This window comes from Zalophus californianus, chromosome 6, assembly GCF_009762305.2.
Source record: "Zalophus californianus isolate mZalCal1 chromosome 6, mZalCal1.pri.v2, whole genome shotgun sequence".
Lineage (NCBI taxonomy): Eukaryota > Metazoa > Chordata > Mammalia > Carnivora > Otariidae > Zalophus > Zalophus californianus.
In genome coordinates, this window is record NC_045600.1 from 12,386,632 (window position 1) to 12,398,669 (window position 12,038).

Below are 12,038 nucleotides of genomic sequence, written 5' to 3' on the forward strand. Positions count from 1 at the left end.
TGTAGAACTTGGTAGCTACTAAGAATTTTGTATCTATTAATTTAAAAAAAAGATACCATATGTCATCCTATCACAGAAAGCTAAATTTATACAGTGACAACAACTAAAATTGGTAACATTTTTAAAAATCTTAATAGCATAACCAATGATAATACAGTAAAAAATTATATGGCCCAAAGTGAAGAGAAACCAATTCCTCAGGAGAGAAGGACAGAATCAAAGCCCAGGACATTAGGAGGAAGTCTCATTGGACAGGATGGACTGGAAGTAGAACATCCCTCACAGAAATAATTCTGTTTTCAAGTCATCTGGTTTGACAAGGGTATCTCAAGCCTTAAACTTGCTTTAAGGTGATTCTTAATTGGTAGTAACTGAGGAATCTGACAGAGGCAAATGCAACTCTTCTTTGGAGTAAAGTACCTCCATTCTTAACCTCAGGTTCTATCTCCAAATAATTTTATTTATTTATTTGAGAGAGAGAGAGAGCGGGAGGGAGAGGGAGAAAGAATCTGAAGCAGACTCCATGCTAGGCACAGAGCCCGATGTAGGGCTTGATCTTAGGACCCTGAGATCATGACCTGAGCTGAAACCAAGAGTCAGACGCTCAACCAACCAAGCCACCCAGGCATCCCTACAAATAATTTTCAATTACAGTGCCCAAACTATAGGCAAAGAATATCAGGAAACCCCCGAAAATCAGACTTCCTGAGCAAGAGAAAGCAGAAAAACAAATAAACGGATCCACAAGGCCTTCAGGCATTGAAGTCATCAGGCACAGGCTATAAACAGATGTGCTAGCTAAGTTTAAGAAACAAGTTTGGAGATATCTCCAGGAAAAGAGAGTTTGTTAACTGGGTCACAGGTTATTATAACTAAGCAATCCAGTGAAAAAGCAAAGAATGTAGACTAGATTAGAGAGACAAAATGATGGAAAATACCGAAGATAAGGTAGATTTAGAAGAGACATTAGGAGACCATCCAATGGAGTCCCCCAAGGAGAGTTGATAAGAGGGTGAAGGCAGTGCTTAAAGAACGATGGCTGAGAATGTCATACTGATGATAAAACAACCCAGCATATTAGCCAACTGTATAGGGTGGTTACACTGGTTGTTGGCTTCATACTCACATTTTTATTTACTAAAATTTTTATTTTGAGATAATTATAGATTTACATGCAGTTGTAAGAAATAATATAGAGGGATCCCTTGTAACTTTGAACCCACTTCCCTCCAAGGAAATAACTTGCAAGCTATACATAGTACAATATTACCATCAGGATAGTAACGTGGACACAGTCAAGATACATTTCCATCACCACAGGAGTCCCTACTGTTGCTCTTTTATAACCACACCCACTTCCCTCCAGCTCCACCCACCCACCTCCTTAACCCCTGGCAACCAATAATCTGTTCTCCATTTCAATCATTTTATCATTTCTAGAACGTTCTATAAATGTTCTAGCATATGCAACCTTTTGGGATTGGCTTTTTCCACTCAGCATAGATCTCTATTCATACGGGTTGTTGCATTGCCTTTTATTGGTGAATGCTGTTCCATGCTATGGATGGACCATAGTTGGGTTAACCATTCACCCATAAAAGAATATCAGGGTTGTTTCCAGTTTGGGGCTATTACGAAGAAATTGCTATAAATACTGTGTACAGGTTTTTATGTGAATGTAAGTTTTCAGTTCTCTACAAATGTCCAGGAGTGCAATTGCTGGGTCATAATTAGTTTTTGTTTTTTAAGAAAATAACAAGCTGCTTTCCAGAAGTAATATATGAGTCATCTGATTTCTCGGCATCCTTACCAACATTTGGTGTTGTCACTACTTTTTCATCTTAGCCATTAAGTGTATAGAGACATCTCATTGTAGATTTAATGTGCATTTCCTTAATGGCTAATGATGGTGAATATCTCCTATGTATTTCCCATCTGTACATCCTCTTTGGTGAAATGCCTGCTCATATCTTTGGTTATTTTCTAATTGGACTGTGCGGTTTTGGGGTTTTTTTTTTTTGTTTTACTGTTTTGAGTGTTCTTGATATATTTTAGAAAAAATATTTTGTCTGATATTGTGGTTTGCAAATAAATTCTCCCATTCTGTACCTTCTCTCTTCATCCAGGATGTGTCACAGAGGAAGTTTCTAATTTTGATGAACTCCTACTTATTGATTTTTTTTTTCCTCTTACAGATTGTGTTTTTGGTGTAGAGTCCAAGAATGTTTTTCCTTCTCCTAGTTCCCAAGGAATTTCTCTTACGTTTTTTGCTAGAAGTTTTATAGCTTTACATTTTACATTTAAGGACAAGATCCATTTTTAGTTAATTTTTTGTAAGGTGTGAAAATTAGATCAAAGTTCTTTTTTTTTTTTTTTTTGCCTATGGATGTCCTAATGCTCCAGCACCGTTTGTCAAAAAGGTTATCTTGCCTCCATTGAATTGATTTTGCACTTAAAAAAAAATCAGTTGGACATGTTTGTGTGGGTCCATTTTCTGCATCTATATTCTGATTAATCTCTTTGTCTCTCCCTTCACCACACAATCTTGATTACTGTGGCTATATGTGGTAGGCTGAATGGTGGCCCCCAAAAAGATATGATCACAACCTAATCCCCAGAACCCACGAATATCCCCTTAGATGGCAAAAAAGTAATAGTACCTTAAATGACAAAAGATGTGATTAAGTTAAGGATCTTGACAGGAAGTTTCCAGTGAAACCATGTGGGTCTGAAGATTTCTTTTGGGGGTGATTTTTAATTACATATGCATAGGGTTAACAATCACAGAGCTATTCAAATGATCTATTTCATACTGGGTAAGTTGTGGTAGTTTGTGTTTTTCAAGGAATTCGTCTATTTCATCTACATTGTCAGATTTATGTATATAGAGTTGTTCATAGTATTCCCTTATTACCCTTTTGGTGCCCACAGGGTCTGTAAAGATATCCCATTTCATTCCTGATACTGATCATTTATGTCTTTTTTTCCCCTTTGTCAGTCTTTTCAGAGGTTTGTCAACTTTATTGATCTTTTCAAAGAATCAGCTCTTTTTATCATTGATGTTTCTCTCTTATTTTTGTTTTCAATTTCATTGACTTCTGCTCTAATCTCTTTCCTTCCTCTTTCCTGCATGCTGTGGATTTCTTTTGTTCTTCTTTTACTAGGTCGTGAGGTGAGAGGTTAGGTGATTGATCTGAGAATTTTCCACTTTTCTAACCTATGCATAACTATAAATTTCCCACTCTGCCTTAGCTGTGTCCTACAAATTGTAACATGCTATTAAAATTTGTATTTTAATTTTCATTCAGCTCATTTTTATTGTTACTAAAATAATGTATTTTTATTGCCCTTCAGTTCAATTTCTTAAATTTCCCTTGAGACTTCCTCTTTAATACACGGGTTATTTATAAATGTGTTGCCTAGTCTCCTTTTGCAGGAGACATACTTATTCTCTTTTTGCTATCAATTTCTAGCTTGAGTCCATTGTGATTGCAGAACACATTCTATGGTTTATATTCTTTTACATTTATTGAGATTTGTTTTAGGGCCTAGGATATGGTCTGGGTAGGTATATCTTGTGGGCACTTGAAAAGAAAGTTTATTGTACTTTGTTGGGTGAAATTCTATAAATGTCAATTAGATCCTGTGGGTTGATGGTGTCATTGAGTCCTTCTACAGCCTTGCTGATTTCCTAGCCAGTTGTTCTATCAATTTTGAGAGAGGTGTTGAAGTTTCCAGCTGTAATCGGGGTGTTGTTTATTTCTCCTTTCAGTTCTAGCCACACATTCTGAAGCTCTGTTGTTTGGATCATACACATTTAGGATTCCTATGTCTTCTTGATGGATTGACCCTTTTATTATGATATCAAGTCACTCTCTGTCTCTGGAAATTTTCTTTGTTCTGAGTTGTCTCCCTGATCTGTAGCCACTGCAGCTTTCTTTTGATTGTTTGCACAATAAATGTTTTTTTCTCTCCTTTTACTCTTGAGCTGCCTACATTGTTATATTTAAAGGGAGATTTTTGGGCACCTGGGTGGCTCAGTCGGTTAAGCATCAGCCTTCGGCTCAGGTCATGATCCCGGGGTCCTGGGACTGAGTCCCAAATCGGACTCCTTGCTCAGTGGGGAGTCTGCTTCTCCCTTTTCCCCACCCCCCCCACTTGTGCTCTCTCTCAAAAATAAATAAATAAAATCTTAAAAAAAAATAAAGGGAGATTCTTATAAATACGTATGGTGGGGCTGTGGTGGGGCTGTTTTTAACCCACTCTGCCAAATCTCTGTTTTTTAATTGGTGTATTCAGACCATTTATATTTTATAATTATTCATGTGTTGGGGCCTAAGTCAGCCATTTCATCTTTTGTGCCCAGTTCTCTGTTTTCTTTCTTTTTCCTGCTATTCTGTGGGGTTTCTTCAGTATTTTTTAGAATTCTATTTTGATTTATCTGTAGTGTCTTAAGTGTGTCTGTTTGTATAGCTTTTTAGTGGCAGCCCTGTGTGTGTGTTTGCTGTCCTTCAAATTGTTTCCCCCCTATAGTTAAGGCCGTGTTTCTCTCTCCCTGCTTTCAAGACTTTGTGGTTTTCAGAAGCTTGACTATCATGTAAATGGTGTAATTTCTTTAGGTTTACCCTGCTTGGAGTAGACTCAGCTTCCTGAATCTGTAGGTTTACGTAATTTTGCAATCCTGGGGGAGTTTTCAGTCACTGTTTCCCTGAAGTGCTTTTTCAGCCCCTGTCTTCTTTTTACCCTCCTTTTGGGTCTCCAATAACAGGAATGTTAGATCTTTGTGATAGAGACTGGATTCACCGTCCAGACCTAATGGCCTCCGCACAGCCAGGCATCCCTTCTGTCCCCAGGGCTTCTCCAGTGCTGGAGCGTGGGGTGCCGTTAGAAACTGCTCCCTGTCCAACTGTGCAGAACCCAGAAGAGCTGGGGAGGTAAGGCTGCTGGGGTGAACTTCTGACTGAGGGACCCGGGAGCCAGGGATAAATGTCTCCCCCTTCTCCCTGCAGGTTAATGGTTCTGTGGAACCAAAGACACATTCAGCCCCCGCGGTGGCGCTGTTGGGGACTACCTCCCTGTACCGTTCTCTGCCTGTATCCCCCCTCCTTGTTTTTCTCCAGGCGCTCACACTCCCCAGCAAAATACTTCTTTTTAGGTCTTTGTCTCAGGCTCTGCTTCCGGGGATATGCCTCAGCTTCAGCTATGCTTCAGTGCTCTCCTTTCCCACACTAATCTTTCAAGCCCACGTTCTCAGTTTGAATCAGTCCTGCGGAGAGCCTGAGAAAGTAACACTGACCTTTAACTGCTTCTCAGAGAAACACAGTGTTCCCATCATCACTGACAGAAAGAAGGTCCTGCCCCCACTTTTTATCATCCTCTCTCCCCCCTTCATTTTTTTCTCCTTTGATCCAACTTCAGATAAAGTTCAGTTTAATGAAACAAAATTGTCAAGGCCACCTAGGTAAAAAAAAAAAAAAAAAAAAGGCAAAACTAGAATTTCAGTATTACAAAATATCCATACAGTTTCTGTAAGGTTGATTCAACAAGATCTGATCTATAGTTCCCAAATTAAATTCTGGAACCAGAGTCAGCCCTTAGAGATCTAGACTGTGCTCAGAAATCTGTTCATCCAGTCATTGTATCTGGTTTGGAGTTCTATCCGAGGTCAGGAACGTATCAGAAGAAAGTTTTTTAGAATACAAAACTATTCAGATCCCATCTATTCTGCCGTTGGAAAATGTACTAGGCATCTCTTTGAGGTTAGAACAAATTACCCAAGCAAATATATGTGCTAGTTACTATTGCTTTGTAACAAATGACCTCAACAGTTTGTGGTTTTAAAGTAGCCATTTTATCTTGCTCTCACTTTTATAGGTCAGGAATTGGGGAAGGGTTTGGCTGGACAGTTCTCATTTGAAGGTTGTCCTGCGGTTGCACTCAGAGGGTTGTGCCGCTGTTCTCCACGAGTTCGGCGGGGCCGTGGGTGTCTAAAATGAAGCATCCACCAGGCTCTGAGCACTTGATACTGCCTATCACCTGGGAGCTCAGTCAAGACTCTACCAGAGCAGCTACATGTGGCCTAGCAGGGGACTTGAACTTCTTACCCGGTGGCACAGAAAGCATTCCAAGAAAACCAGGGAGGGGCGCCTGGGTGGCTCAGTTAGTTAATCGTTCAACTCTTTGTTTTGGCTCAGGTCGTGATCTCAGGGTCGTGAGATCAAGCCCCACATCAGGCTCTGTGCTCAGCACAGACTCGGCTGAGATCCTCTCTCCTTCTGTCCCTCCTGCTCGTGCTCTCTCAAATAAATAAATAAATATAACAAAACAAACAAACAAAACCAGGCAGATGTTGTCTAGCTTCCAATGTTATAGTGTCACTTCTGCTTCATTCTATTGATTACAAACATATCATCAAGGCCAGCCCAGATTTTTTTTAATTTAATTTTATTATGTTATGTTAATCACCATATATTACGTCATTAAGTTTTGATGTAGTGTTCCATGATTCATTGTTTGCATATGACACCCAGTGCTCCACGGAGTATGTGCTCTCTTTAATACCCAACACCAGGCTAACCCATCTCCCCACCTCCTCCCTCTAGAACCCTCAGTTTGTTTTTCAGAGTCCATCATCTCTAATGGTTCGTCTCCCCTCCGACTTACTCCCCTTCATTCTTCCCCTCCTGCTATCTTCTTCTTCTTTTTTTCTTAACATATATTGCATTATTTGTTTCAGAAGTACAGATCTGTGATTCAACAGTCTTGTACAATTCACAGCGCTCACCATAGCACATACCCTCCCCAATGTCTATCACCCAGCCACCCCAACCCTCCCCCCCCCCACCACTCCAGCAACCCTCAGTTTGTTTCCTGAGATTAAGAATTCCTCGTATTGGTGAGGTCATATGATACATGTCTTTCTCTGATTGCCTTACTTCGCTCAGCATAATACCCTCTAGTTCCGTCCATGTTGTTGCAAATGGCTAGATTTAGTTTTTTTGATGGCTGCATAATATTCCATTGTGTATGTATACCACATCTTCTTCTTCTTTTTTTTTTATACCACATCTTCTTTACCCATTCATCTGTTGATGGACATCTTGGCTCTTTCCATAGTTTGGCTATTGTGGACATTGCTGCTATAAACCTTGGAGTGCACGTACCCCTTCAGATCATTACATTTGTATTTTTGGGGTAAATACCCAGTAGTACAATTGCTGGGTCGTAGGGTAGCTCTATTTTCAAATTTTGAGGAACCTCCATACTGTTTTCCAGAGTGGTTGCACCAGCTTGCATTCCCACCAACAGTGTAGGAGGGTTCCCCTTTCTCCACATCCCCGCCAACATCTGTCATTTCCTGACTTGTTAATTTTAGCCTTTCTGACAGGTGTGAGGTGGTATCTCATTGAAGTTTGATTTGTATTTCCCTGATGCCGAGTGAGGTTGAGCACTTTTTCGTGTGTCTGTTGGCCATTTGGATGTCTTCTTTGGAAAAATGTCTGTTCATGTCTTCAAGGCCAGCCCAGATTTAAAAGGAAGAGACAGGGACTCCATTTTTAGTGGGGGAAAAATGTCAAAGAACTTGAAAGCAAGTTTTTTAACTACGTTAGATGATGTTTACTCATGGAACTCTAAGGAAAGAGATTGCATTTACTACCAACAATACAAGATAAGTTTCAGAGGCCAAGGTAGGCTATAAATGAAAGGGCAAGTTCATCTCACTTTAAAATATATATATATTTTATTTTAGAGAGAGAGAGCGAGAGAGCATGGGGGTGGGTCAGAGGGAGAGGAAGAAAGAGAATCTCCAGCAGACTCCCTACTGAGCACAAGAGCCTGACTCACAAGTCTGAGATCATGACCTGAGCTGAAATCAAGAGTCAGAGGCTTAACCAACTGAGCGACTCAGGCAACCTGTATTCATCTCCCTTCTTAACAGATCTCAGAACCTCAACAAACCTGGTCTGGCTTGGGAGATAACTGGACTCCCAAAAGAATGTTCTGCTTCATTCTCTCTGATGCAGACATATTTATCTACATTGGGGGTGGGGTAGAGGGGCAGGGAACCTGGGGATAGGCAGCCCTATACCACACCTTTCTAGTTGTCATGTTCAGGAGGTAAGAGTATTTCTCAGTGATAGTCTGAAAAATCCAGGCAACATTTCGATTGTCCTGGCTTTTGTCAAGTACTAACCTAACCACTATGGCCAAGGGGTAAGGTACAGAATTTTTGCATCACTTAAGTATAACCATATAATTCTCAAATACAAAGTTAAAATATTTGGAGTGACAAAAACTAAGTCACAAACATTTTATTTCTGATTTAAATATAGCTAAATAAATACCTTTCATGCTTTCATGTTGATACCATCATCCTTGGCCACCTATACTACCTTTCTGGTTATCAAAAGGCGGAAAAACCAATTGAGAATAAGGAGTGTATGGATGCATTTTTACAATCAAAATACACTTCTATTATTTCTTCTCTGCCAAATAATCTGAAAAAATTATCTATCATGAAGCACTTCCTACAAATAAGGAGCCCTTGTGATCTGGTCACCAAAGATGTGAAACTAACACAACTCAGTCCCTTTAGGGATGAGTAAAGTGTCAGATATTAAAAAAAAAATCCAGATTTGACATGATCTAAGAGGAATCTGGTCTACTCAGATGAGAGCAGGAGGCTATACATGATCTTTTCATCCTGAAGTCCTTCTTAAGACTCAAGCAGATGTAAATTTGAAAAAAGATAATCTTTTTGTATTGTAAACCTTTCATCTTAGAGAGAAATCAGAATTCTTAGGAAAAATCTTAGAAGGAACAAAGTGATAGTTGTACTAGAAACATTCTTCTCATTCTGTACAACTTTAGCAAACATAAAAATCAAATACATTAAGAACATACATATCAACTCTCAGTATATAATCCAGCAGGCCTCAACATAAGTGTAGTTATGTGTAAGTTAATTTTAGTTTTCTCATTTCCAGTTAAAATCTTTTTTTTTTAAGATTTTATTTATTTGACAGAGAGAGACACAGCGAGAGAGGGAACACAAGCAGGGGAGTGGGAGAGGGAGAAGCAGGCTTCCCGCCGAGCAGGGAGCCTGATGCGGGGCTCGATCCCAGGACTGTAGGATCGTGACCCGAGCCAAAGGCAGACGCTTAACGACTGGGCCACCCAGGCACCCCAAAATCTTTTTTTTTAAAGATTTTATTTATTTGCCAGAGAGAGGGAGAACACAAGCAGGGGAGCGGCAGGCAGAGGGAGAGGGAGAAGCAGGCTTCCCGCGGAGCAGGGAGCCCAATGCAGGACTCGATCCCAGTACTCTGGGATCATGACCTGAGCCAAAGGCAGACATTTAACCAACTGAGCCACTCAGGTGTCCCCCAGTTAAAATCTTATATTGTGGATAAATCAGGATTTATCTTTTTTTTTACATTTAAAGACTTACTGTGCGTAAGAGCTGAATTTAGCGCTAGTCTGTGTCCTCCAAAAAGCACACACCAAGATGAGATTAAGCATGTAAGGATTTTATCAGAGGAAACACTTATGTAAAAGGAAATAGAGAGCCAGAATGGCTGGGAGAGGGATGAGTTCAACTCTGAATGAAGTTAAGAGGGAGAGAAGGTTGGATGGAAGCATTCTAGAATGTAGTGCACCCTAAGGAAGGTTTGACAAGGCTGCTGGAGTCCTTGAGCCCAAGTTAGCCTACAGAAGAGGTGTTTCCCAGGAATATCTGCCTTAGTATCCTGTTGAATCCAGTCATTGGTGGGCAGGCACAGTGATAAATTTCAGAGCGCAGCAGCTGGGGTCCTGGGTGAATTACGTTGCTTGTAAAAAGAGGTCTGCAAGGGGGGGCACCTGAGTGGCTCAGTCAGTTAAGCGTCTGACTTTGGCTCTGGTCATGATGTCAGGATTCTGGGATTGAGCCCCACATCAGCAGGGAGCCTGCTTGTTCCTCTGCCACTCCCCCTGCTCGTGCTCTCTCAAATAAATAAAATCTTAAAAAAATAAAAAGAGGTCTGTGAGGCATGATTGCCACATTGGGCGTCACCTGAATAATATGCAGAGCTAGAGCTATTTGAACACCTAGCAAGCAGCAGAAAGGGGCTGAGGGAAATGTACAAAACTGAGAAAGCATGTATATGCCGACATTCCCCATGGATAATTCCAATATCCAATCTCCTCTTTCTTCCTTATTGCTATAACTACTTCCTTTGGCCAGTCTTCAGGAATGCTTGTCTTTTACTTCTGGGTGCATGGAATGTCCTGCATGAAGGCTTGGGAGATAGGCAGGAGACTCTCTTGGTAGCAGGCCGACTGAAAGAAGTCTCTGGGTTCTTCATTGCCCTGCAAACTAATATGAATGCTGACGCTAATGCTGCTATATTCTGCTAGTGCCTGGGAATGTTCTTCACAGGGCTCTGAGCCATTCCATTTCAGAGTATCAACAGTTTCTGGAGTCACCTTTTGTAACTGAGTTGGAGAATTTCAGGTACAACAAATCTTACGGTGATGACCAAAGAAATAAAACAGCAGAATCAAATCCAGGGGATATGAAAGAGAAGAAAGTCAGCAGGCCTTGGTGAGGGACTAAGTACAAAGGTGGGGGGAAAAAAGTGAAAATGACTCAAAATTTTTATCTGAAGTATCAGAAAATGGCTCTGGACTAACTTGTTTTGCAGACACCTCATTTCAAATCTTCATTAACCACCCATGCATCTCAACCAAATAAAGCACTCTTTGACACGGTCTCAAAAAAGCGTGAAAGAGGAGACTTGTCAACTGTGGTAGAGAACAAGGAAAGGCTATATTGGCATCAGTCACCTCTCCCCTCTCCCCAACCTGATTTTCCTCCCCTAGATCGAAAGCAGTCTCGGGAGCTGGGTCTTCTTTTTCAAGACAGATTTGCATGGTGACAGGACATTAATGGCTTTTTATAGACCATGATTTAGTTCATTCTAGACCTCTTTTTTCAAGTGCTTGGCTTGTTCTTACCTGGGAAGTTGGCTTGGCTATGAAAGAATCCACTCAAGGAGCACATTGTACATCATAGCCCCTGCCTCCTGAGTAGATACCAGTTTTATTTTAAGATTGTTTATTTGAGAGAGAGAGCAGAGCAAGTGAGAGAGAACACGAGTGGGGTTGTGGAGAGGGAGAAGGAGAACCAAACTCCCCGCTGAGCAGGGAGTCCAACGCGGAGCCCCATCCCAGGACCCTGAGATAATGACCTGAGCCCAAGGCAGATGCTTAACCAACTTAGCCACCCAGGCGCCCCTAGACACCAGTTTTATAGTGTTCCACTCCGCAGGATCCCTCCTACCAACACCTGCCATCATGGCAAGGGCTGATTTTCAGGAGAGGGGTTTTCTCTAAGGGGCTCAAGTTCTTTCTCTTACTTAGAGTGTGGAGAAATGCAAATAGTAGAAATAAAAACATTTTGGTTGGCTAGATTGTATACTTACTTAGACAACAGCACCACCAGCTAGAATGTAGAGAGAGTTTTAGAATGAAGGTAAGAGTGATGGCAGTGTATCCAGTTGATTTTTTCCACAAATTGTTTGATGTTTGGTTTGGGGATCAAGTAATAATGTAAATAAATTTAATGATGTCTTACTGCATCAAAAGTGGACAAAATTGCCGTCATGCCCTGATGCTTGAAATTACTGTTTTACTTTTTAGAGACAACTGTTTTATTTTTATAATTTTCCCCTTTTGTTTGCAAAAAATGAAAGTCTCCAACTGTTCTTTGTAAGCACCTCTTTGTATTTGGCAGTGAGGAAGGCAGGCCCCAACTTCTGATTTTAAAACAGAAAATCCCACATCCTGGGAAACCCGTCAGTACTGGTCATGCCGTCAGGGCCTCTTCATGATAGATGGGTGTAAGTCAAACTGCATTTGCAGGTTTCAGATGAGATTCCTGGTGATGTAAAGCACCTGAATTTGCCATAATGGTGGCCACTAAACACATGTGGCTACTGAGCACTTGAAATGTGGCTAGTGTGAATAAGGAACTGAGTATTAACCTTTAATTTTAA